The sequence below is a fragment of the Pipistrellus kuhlii genome, unplaced genomic scaffold (assembly GCF_014108245.1).
Source record: "Pipistrellus kuhlii isolate mPipKuh1 unplaced genomic scaffold, mPipKuh1.p scaffold_m20_p_13, whole genome shotgun sequence".
Lineage (NCBI taxonomy): Eukaryota > Metazoa > Chordata > Mammalia > Chiroptera > Vespertilionidae > Pipistrellus > Pipistrellus kuhlii.
This window is the reverse complement of record NW_023425438.1, coordinates 25,083,628-25,094,210: the sequence shown is the minus strand read 5'-3', so window position 1 is coordinate 25,094,210 and position 10,583 is coordinate 25,083,628. Positions and strand designations below refer to the sequence as shown.

General features: G+C 43.4%; 1 long non-coding RNA gene across 1 annotated transcript; it reads left to right on the top strand.

Annotated features, from left to right (window-relative positions):
- The first annotated feature begins 385 nt into the window (after window positions 1-385).
- On the top strand, window positions 386-9,456 carry LOC123652252. The gene is made up of 3 exons (XR_006741484.1): window positions 386-1,226; window positions 3,797-3,906; window positions 9,261-9,456. It is a non-coding gene; the product is annotated as an uncharacterized LOC123652252 (long non-coding RNA).
- Window positions 9,457-10,583: the final 1,127 nt, after the last annotated feature.

Below are 10,583 nucleotides of genomic sequence, written 5' to 3'. Positions count from 1 at the left end.
GAGAGCCCCTCAGAGCAACCTACCTGTTCTCATGGCAGATATTTTAGTTGCACACGAGTCTGTTCAGTTCCCCGTGTTCATCTGAGCCTTTGGCAGAGGGGTGTTGACTGGTGTTCAGATCTGTGCCCTTGGGGAGGGCCGGTGTCTGGTGTCCGCACTGGAGCCAGAGCTCCGGAGAGCTGTTGCCCCTCCATACCCCGGCCAGGGGCAGATGAGGCAGGGGTCTGGGAGGGTTCTCAGAGGGCCAGGGGAGGGTGAGCAAGACGCGGGAGGAAGAGGAGTGATTGGCGACGGCTGGGGCCATGGGGCGTGGCTGCCCAGGGGCTCCTTTTCCAGGTGACCAGATGCTCTGGAATTATATCGTGGCGGTGACTGCACACGTTTGTGCATGTATTAAAGGCATTGACCTGTATACTTTAAGTAGGTGGCTTTTGTTGCACGTGAATTGTATTTCAATAAAGAGGTTGAGGAAAAGAAGCAGCAAAGGTGAATTTTGGAGCAATGCATAGGGCTGTCAAAGCCAGATGCTGTCCTGCCTGCATATTGTGAATGTTTTCAAGTCTCTTATGCACTTTTCATTCCTGTCATTCGTCTGGTGGGACAAAGGCCCACTGTGTACCATCATTCATGAAGAGATCTTTGCAATGGTGGTGACTTAAGGAATGTTCCTTTTATTAATTTAATTTAATTTAATTTAATTCTATTTTTTTTTGCTATTAGAGATGTCAAGCCAGGGCAATAACGCTCTCTTTCCACGCTGCCACCAACCTTTGTTATCCACACACTTCCTCCCGGAATCTCTGTTCCCACCGTGCCGGGCTGCCCACTGCCCCACGTTAACTCTCTGTGCCTTTCGTTCCAGAGGTTCCCCTTGTTCCCTCATACGCCTTCTCTCAGCCCTGACTGCTTTCTGCTCACGGCCGTCATCAAAACCTGGCTCTTCTGACTCCGTCTCTGTGTGCATGGCTGGACTTTCTGCGCTCTTTTGTAATGTATTTATTTACCTACCTGAGCCTCTGCCGGCCTGGGAACCTTCTGAGGCTGGATACAGTGTCTTTTCGATTTCTGATTTCCTATTGCCCGGTTTGGCAGGTGGAAGGTGTAAAAGATCTGTTAATTGAACCTAATTGCCAAGACTCCGAAGAGCAGTGCTCTGAGTGCCTCTGCTGAGTTATTTTCCTTAGTGCTAGCTGCAAAAACCGGAATGACTGGGCCAAAAGGCAGAGGTGTGTCTCCATGCTTGCCACAATGCTTTCTCTGAGGTCGTACTAATCCGTAGCGCCACCTGAAATGAATGTGCCAATATCGCTGTCACCTTTCTAGCCCATCATTTTTAAAAATGCCAACTTAGTAGGTGTCACATGACATTTCCAGGTTGCTTCCATTTGCATTCCTTTCATCACTCCCAGGGCCGAACATTTTCTCAGTTTTTTATTTACTGTTTCTATTTCTCCTTGGGGAACAGCTTGTTCATATTCTTGGCCTATTTATCTATCAGAGTAAAGAAATATATAGCTAATAAATTTGAATAAGAACCTTTTATATTTTATTGATGACCCTGTAGTCTGCCAAATTTGACATATTCCTTAATATTCTACCTTTTGTTTTCTTACGTCTTACTGTTTTTCATTGTTCGGAAGTTTAAAATTTATGTATGCTTTTACCTATCTCTTTCTTTATGATTCCTTATAAAGTTTCAAGGGGGAAAAAAAGTTCTTCTTTGCAGACCTGCCAAATCTTTTATTCAGTATTCTGTGCTGTACTTTTCTCCTAATAAAAAATTAGCTCATTCATACATTTGGAATACATTGAGTACTTAGCTATGTTTAAAATCGATACCGCTTATCAAGTATTCCTTGTATCAGTTATGAGTATATGACTGCAAGTAACAGAAATCTAAACAACAGTGGCTTAAATAAATCAGGGGCTTATTCTTTTCACTTAACAAGAAGTCCAGAGATTAGTAGTTTTCCTGAAACGTAACTGTGGGTTTTTAATTTATAGAGTGACGTGATGTCATGGAGAGATCAAAGCCACTGAGAAAAGAATTTAGTCCTTGCACTTCCTGATTGAAGAGGGCTGGCCATGCCACGCAGGCCCGGGGAGACGCGTCTGGCTTTGATCAGAAGCTGGAGTTGGGAGAGACCTGGGTCAGTGTCTTCATTGGGTTTTCACGGGAAAGGCAAAGGCAAGGCAGAATAGACGGTTTGGGATTGGCGAGTTCGAATGATTCTGATGGGCTCTGCGCTGCAAGATCTGGGGTTTGCCTGCCCATTTCTCTGTCTGCGCTCTTGTCTCCTTATTTATCAAATCTCACTCCTATATCAGTTAGGTTGAGTTTGATGGTAAGTCACCACAAATGGAAGCCAAACTGCCTTTGACAAGAGAGGCTCACATCCCTGGGGTTGTATTTTGGTATCTCTACCAAGTAAGGGAGCGTTGGATTTCTTTTTCACTTTTCAGTCTGCTGGGCACGATAGGCTTCCTGCTGAGGCTAGGATCCTTGGGGTGATCAGATGGCCAACTGTAGCGAGTAAGCCTATATGTTTCCTTATTCCTGTTCATTCAAGCAACGTTAGTGTTTCTTTCCCAGGCCTCCTCCCCCCCCCCCCCCTTCTACGCCTCTCTTTTCCACATCTTTTCCACCTCTGAACCAATATTGCTCACCTCTGAACCAACAGCTATGGCTGGGGGATGAAATTATGCTATGTGGCTTAGACTTGAGTTGCAGGGGGAGGAAGGCATTGTAGAATTGTGTCCCAAAAAAAACATGTGGGCTTCCTGTGGAAGGTATGAGTATTCCCTCTATCCAACCTCCACTGGAAAATCAGGGTCATCACCAAGAACTGAACCCTGGACACCAAGGAGGCAGCCAGATGGCCCACCCTAGTTCGGATGTCACTTGTTCCAGGTGTGCAGTCTTTTCCCTTTGTGCAGTCTTCTTCTTCCGCTGGGATCATACCCCATAGATCTTCCTGTTCGATTGCAGGATCAGAAGGAAAAAAAAAAAAAGTAGTGTATTTATCATCCCCTGGCTATCTTCCAAGGAGGGGATATCTTGCTAATGGGAGGACCTGGACATCTGAGATGTAAGATTTAAGTCGTCTGGAAGAGCCATAAAGTGTTTGCAGGGCAGACCCTGGGAGACTGGAGGTAGAGTCGGGTGAGGAGATTAAGGGTTGATGTGGGGAGGACAAAGATGTTTATGGGGAATTTTGGAGAGAAATTTTGTGAGTTGTAAAGTATAAATCCTTTCCCCTATGCATTCCTCAGTAAAATATCCTTTTCTTCCTGGCCTAATAGAGTGAATTTATTTTAGGAAGAGGAAAAGAAGTGTAGAGGTTTGCATTCATGGTAGCAGGACAAGAATGAAGGTGGACATGACATTTGAATTCTGCTGATCTGTACTCCTCCCTAGACTCTAAGGCTTGTGAGGGTAGGGACTATTCTTTCTTGTTTACCTCTTTGCCTAGCACAGTGCCTAGTACACAGGAAATTTTGTGAGTGAGTAAATGAATGAATGAATAAGATTGTTATAATTGGAGAAACCTCTGTCCAATCCATTACTAACACTTTCCAAATTCTACCAGCTAACCTACAAACACTAACCATAACAACCACACTCTCATTTATTGAACAAGTTCTATGGTAAGCACTTTACATGTGTTTTTATTGTCAAGTGCCGTAATCATTTCATTTTAATCCTCCCAACCACCCTGTCATTATCCAGATGTCAGCTATTCCTCCAGAACATCCCATATGACCAACATCCAACAATATCTCTCATCACTCCCAGGCACCAAAACCTATCGATAGGACAAGAAGGATTCCTTGGCTGCTCTGTTGTTTGCTACTCCCCGCTCTAGAAATGCACAGCTCAGTTGCTCTAACAAGATGGGATAAAATGTGAGTGTCTGGCAGTTTGCATTTAACAGTGAAATGTGATAGATTCACGGTTGTTGTAGCAAAGGAGGCCACGTGACCTTGGAGGCAGGCAGAGGCTAAGCCTGTGGTCACGAGTGATGGGAAAAGTGAGGGTGGATTTGGGAGCATCAGGAATCAGACTTTACTCTCTGGCAGGCTCTATTCCTGGAACAGCCGAGAATACTGAGGGCTAAATTCAGACTCCAGGGTGAGTCTAAAAGGTTGCCTGATGAAAAGGAGAAGAGAAAAAGGGACCTTGTTCCTGTTCACATAGGTCCTCTGGGTATATGACAATCCCCCTCAGGTGCCAACCCTGCCATTTCTGGACCACTCTGAATTCAGGTCATCTTCTCCATTGGGTGGAATAAAATCCACTGCCTTGGAATTTCTCCTTATAGACCCTAGTTTTACCCTTGGGACTGCAGGATTTTTAATCACATAGAATTCAGTCTGGCTTCGTCACTTCAAAATCAACATTGGGATGTTAATTTTCTCCTTTATAGAATAGGAATAATACTACCTGACTTCTCATCTCTCACAGGAATATGTGGGTGTTTCATGAAGCAATGTTCAGAATTTCCTTATAGAAAAATGCACCAGAAATACAAACTGTGTTAGTGACTAAATATATACATGAGCTCCATGTAGACATTGAGCTGCTGATGGAAAGAGAACACCCATTGAAGATTACTCTCTCCGTGAGTTTCAGATTTGAGATGTGCACTGAAATCTGCATAGTAATACATTTACAATTCCACATGTATCCATAATGTATAATAGATGTACTCTTGTAATCCCAAGTACAAGATGTACTCTTGTAATCTTGTAATAATAAATGTAGAACTGTGTGCTCGTGGCTGTTCTTAACTCCTTAGATTTCTGACTTTTTGAACAATAACAAGTAATCAATTTGCCAATACTGTCACTTACTTTACAAGTCAAAGGGACTGCTCAAAGCTAAAAGCAGCTGGTAAAAAAAAAAAAAGGGGGGGGGTATCAATAAAATCCAACTTTAAGGATTCAACTCTTCTAGACTAAAAAGACTCCATTGTGCAGGAAAAGTGTTTTAATAAAAAGCAGTAGAGGATTTTAATCAAGAGGATAATGATGATCATCATGGTTGTCATTAGTTTGGTGGTTAAAAGAAACAAGCTATCTAAACAAGTTATCTAAACAGGTCCCCTAGCATGGAAGACTCTATTTTTTATCCTTGAACTTTGTTGTAACTAATTCCAGAGGATTCAACGCTTGGGAGACCTGTGTTCTGGGAGACCTGTGTTCTTGCCTCGTGAGGGACCTTGAGAATGTCATCTACTCTTGAAAGGTCTCTGTTTTCTTATATGTCAAGCTGAGAGGATGGAATAAGTAATCTCTACAGTCCTTTCAGCTCTAAGGTGTTAGGATTACTTTCAATCATATCCAGAAAACTTGTGCTAATCTTTGGAACACTGCTAAGCAACAGCCTGAAATGAGAGCTAAAAACTAAAGGAGACTCACGGGGCTTACAATAATCACTAACACCGACATTTTGGAGCGATGGCATGCATCAGACCCTGTGCCTCATACTTTGCATTATTATCCATCTAATCCTCAGAGCAACCACAGGAAGACCCGAGCCTACATCTCGGATAAGGAATTACAAAAGCCTGTGGGACATCCTCCTACCGGCCAACTAGTCCTTACTTACAGAAAGACAGATCTAAATCTTGCCAGTGTCACACTTGGAAATAGTCCAGGGAGAGAGAGATGGTTGCTGGGAATTCCTTATTTTTAAAAAATGTATTTTTATTGATCTCAGAGAGGAAGAGAGAGACAGAAACATCAATAATAAGAGAGAATCATTGATTGGCTGCCTCCTGCACACCCCCTACTGGGGATTGAATCCACAACCCAGGCTTGTGCCCTGGTACAACCCAGGCTTGTGCCCTGGTACACAGGTCGATGCTAAACCACCGAGCCACACCGGCTGGGCTGGGATTGCTGTCAGAGGCTCTTTATGCAATTTATTCACTTGGCAGTTTACCAAGCATCAGAGCATACTGGCAGGTCAATTCTTAGTCTTCATCCCCCTAGACCTTTTGGTAGCATTTGACGTGGTTCATTGAAACAGCTCTCAAAACAGTTTCCTCAGCTCGCTTCCAGGACTCTGAGCTCACCTGGGTCTCTTCCGCCTTCTCTGGCCACTCCTCCTTATCTTTGCTGGATCCTCCTCATCTTCCCAGACCCTCCTGTGAAAGAGCCTCTTCTCTTCTCCACCTGCTTTCGCTCTCTTGATGATCTCATCCAGGCTTTCAATACTACCTACCTGCTGGTGATTCTAAAATTATACCTCCAATCCGCTCTCCGATCTGAACTCCAAACGAATACATTCAACTGCCAACTCCACATTTTCACTTGGACAACTTGATCTCCGACTTAGTAAGAGACCTGAACTTCCTCCTCCAAGCCTGTCCCTCCCGCAGTGTTCCAAAGTGCAGTAAAAGGCACTGCAGATTCACCTAGGCAAGACCAGGAGACATCCCGGATTCCACCTTTCCTTTCCTTACAGGCAACATTTAATCCAGGAAATTCTGTCCGCTCTAGTCTGCAAAGTTATCCAGAATCTAGCAGCTATTCACCAGCTCCATCACCTCTACCTTAGTCGGAACCCTAGCACCTCTCACCTAAACTATCGCAATAATCTCCAACTGGTCTCAGCTTTCACCCTTTTCTCTAGCATCCTCAGTAAATCTATTCTCCAAAGAACAACTCGTGATTCCTTTAAAATGGAAGTCCTGCCGAAACTGGTTTGACTTGGTGGATAGAGCGTCAGCCTGCGGACTGAAGGGTCCTAGGTTCAATTCCGGTCAAGGGCATATACCTTGGTTCTGGACACATCCTCAGTAGGAGGTGTGCAGGAGGCAGCTGATCTATGTTTCTCTCTCATCAATGTTTCTAACTCTCTATCTCTCTCCCTTTCTCTCTATAAGAGATCAATAATATATATATGTCCTTGCAAACCCAATCACCTTTCTTCATACTGGGAACACAATCCCAAGTTCTGACCTTGGCCTAGGAGAGCCTGTGGGATCCTGCTCCCAGGTTTCTCTCCAATCAGTCTCTTACTACTCTCTCCCTCGCTCCAGCCACACTGAACTTGTTCTTTTTTCCAACACATTCATTTTGCTCAGGTCTCAGCACTTCTCTTTCTCTTCACTCTGTGGAAAACCATTCCCCCGGATATTTGCATGTCTCATTTCCTCACTTCATCCAGGTTCCATGCAAATGTCACCTCATCAGAGAAGTCTTTCCAACCTGCTATAGGGGAGAGATTCCCTCTTTCAGAGATTCTCTCTGTCCTGACCCTTCTTTTTATTTCTTCACAATAGCTAACCTTCCTCTCTGGTTAAAGACTGTTGTCTTTTGTGTTTAATGCTGCACCCCAAGGCTTACAACAATGCTTGGTACATAGGAGGTGCTCAATAAATATTTGTGGAATGAATGAATAAATCAACATTATAATTACAAATGCACATTTTAGGATGTGACTACATAATTCACTCAAGCAGAAACAGTAAGAAAACACCTTGGAAGTAACAATCAGAGGAACAATCTGTTCTTCCTTCTGCCTTGAACAAGTCTTGTTTGTCTCCGCCTTGCTCAGGAGCTCATGAGAGCCAACTGCCTGCAAGCCCTTGTTCCCAGTGTCCCCCCCATCTGCTGGATTAGCATGCTTCTTCGTGCTCTGACCTCTGTGCACTCCCCAAACCGTGGCTGTATATTTATCTCTGTATTCCTGTCTTAGTTCTCCACACTCTCACGACCTCTTGGGACCCTTTCCTTCCCTCACACACTGTGCCAGTACTATCAAACTTCCACTCACTAAAAGTAAAACAATAGCCCTGGCTGGATGGCTGTCAGATGGAGCATGGTCATGTACACCAAAAGGGGTTTGATTCCGGTCAGGGCACATACCCAGGTTGTGGGTTCAATCTCCAGTCAGGGCACATATGGGAGGCAAGCAATTGATGTTTCTCCCTTCCTCTCTCTCTAAAAAATAATTTAAAAAAGATATATCCTTGGGTAAGGATTAAAATAAATAAATAAATGTAAAATGAAAGATTGTAATTGCTTTATCCTAATTATCAAATTTTCAATTTATAGTTAGAAAAAAAACAGGTCGTATGTATAAATCTCTTTCAATCTTTAAATGACTATTAGCATTTTAGTTTAACTCAGCTCTGAGTAAGAAACTATCTTTCCCCAACTATGGCCATAGAAGATTCATCCTGTCTAGTTTAACCTCTTGGTCTCCTAGGCAGGAAAAAAGAAAAGAATAGAAATAATATTCAATGAAACATTTTATGGTGAATCAACAAAAAGAAAAAGAGAAGCATGTAAAGAATTAGCACCATGCTAGTGAGGTTTTGGTAAATTTTTCAAATATATATCACTAGGAGAATTTTAAACTAGATAGTCACTTTGGGTGCATGAGACAATGACAATAGTTTATGTTTATTGGTAGAAAAAATATTATTTAATATTTTAGATTAAAATAAGACAAGAATCGAGACATCCTTCTTGGCTTGTAAACTTTTGCAAGTCTGTATGTCTCAGGAAGCAGTCATTTAGGTTATGATAGGACAGTTGTTTTTCTCCCTCTTGAGATACTTCCTTCATTAGCCTGGAATACTGCTAAATTGTGTAAAGTGGAGCTCCCTGGGATTTGAGAATGGGGGTGAGAATGTGATTTCTTTATTGATCTAGTATTGAGAGTCCCTTCAACTTGTCCTCTGTCTGTACTCAATACAAATCTGATTTTGAAGATGATAATGAGTTATTGAGTTTGCTGAGAAGGGAATTGATTGCCAAAGCGGGAGAAATTGGTGACAAAATAGTTTGTTATAAATGGATACTTTATTTGCAACACAGCTCCCACTTATCCTATTTTTTTTCTAAATGGTAAATGACACAGCAAATTAGCTGACTTTTAGGTTAAACAAGAAAGCCAGGAGGATGGACCCTGAGCTGGTGAATCCCTTGGCTTGCTATGGCAGCTCTGCCCCACAGTGTTAATAAACGATGAGGAGCAGGGATGAAATGACCACACCTGTGTCATCCCTGTGCTGACTGGTGTTAGTTTGGGTGCTTGGGTTGGCTGGAGGATGAGGGGAGACACAGGGTAAGGAGCTTCCATCATCCTTTCCTACTTCACGAAGGTCCCCCCTGAAGCTGCTTGAGGAAACAGGGTTGCTATCACTTCAAATCCCAAATATCAGCAAGTAACAGCAAACCCATTTTAAAGTGTCTTGTGCAAATGTCTTTCTATTTTGTCCCCCCGCCTCTCCAAATAACAGGAAACCCAGGAGTAGGCCAATGCTTCGTTAGCTCAGCTAATCAACCTTACCACCAGGCACCTGGTCTTTGTATCTGCTGCTCCATCCTTTATGTGCCAGTTTTCATCCTTGACTCCTCATGATTTCAAGATGGCTATAACTCCATCATTTCCAATCCAAGGCACCAAGAGGGGAGTGGGAGAAAGGCATATATATATATATATATATATATATATATATATATATATATATTGAGATTCTGTTAGCAAGATGCCATCGCAAAAATGTAAAAAGAATAAAATATTCTCTCCTGCTCTGTTAAAGATGATTGGGCCACTGTGGGTTCCTTGCAGGCTCCAGAAGCCATGGCGGAACCTGGTAGGGGAAAGCAGCAGAGTCCGGGAAGGGGAGCGGTATCCATGGGGAGGAGATTCCCTAGGATAACATCATGGCCTCTCTCCCCACCCCTTACTCTCCTCTTCCCATGAGAGGAGTGGTGACTTCTCTAACGGGGTATTTTGAAGAGAGGAACTGGGCATGCTCAGCCCCTTCCTTTTCTCTCTCCACTCCTTTGGGATCTCCTGACTCATCTCTTCCTCATCATGCCGGAAGCTTAGTGGACAGTTCCTGACCCCGTGTGTAAGGGCTGAGATTGTGCAGCTGTGCCTGTGACTGGCCACAATCTGGGATACGCCTATTGTTGTACAACTAAGCTATGTCTTCTAACAGCCTTTCTCCGTTAGAAAGCCAACATTTTTTAAAAATATATATTTTATTGATTTTTTACAGAGAGGAAGAGAGAGGGATAGAGAGTCAGAAACATTGATGAGAGAGAGGGCCTCCTGCACACCCCCTACTGGGGCAGTGCCCGCAACTAAGGTACATGCCCTTGACTGGAACCGAACCCGGGACCTTTCAGTCCGCAGGCCGACGCTCTATCCACTGAGCCAAACCAGTTTCGGCAAAAGCCAGCATTTTTAATCTTCATTTATCTGATACCTGTGTCTAGCTCTTAGTTATTATTGAACTCAGATGGGTACAAGGTAGGTAATATGTGTGAACAACCCAACACCCCTACATGCATGAGCCCCTGAGTATCCCCACACTGCGATGGCCAGGGACACTCAAGGCTATAATGATCCACACTCATCAACTTCATGTGGAAAAATAACATCAAAAGATGTAGTGTCCTTTTTTCGGGTAATGTTTGGCTTCCATTTTGTGACCTTTTTCCCGCCAGGATTATATAGTTGAACACCGCAGGGCCAGCTGGGCTGATATTTGCTTGAACTCATACGAAGTGGACCCGGCATAATTTAGCTGCAGGGTAAAGATGATAAGGGT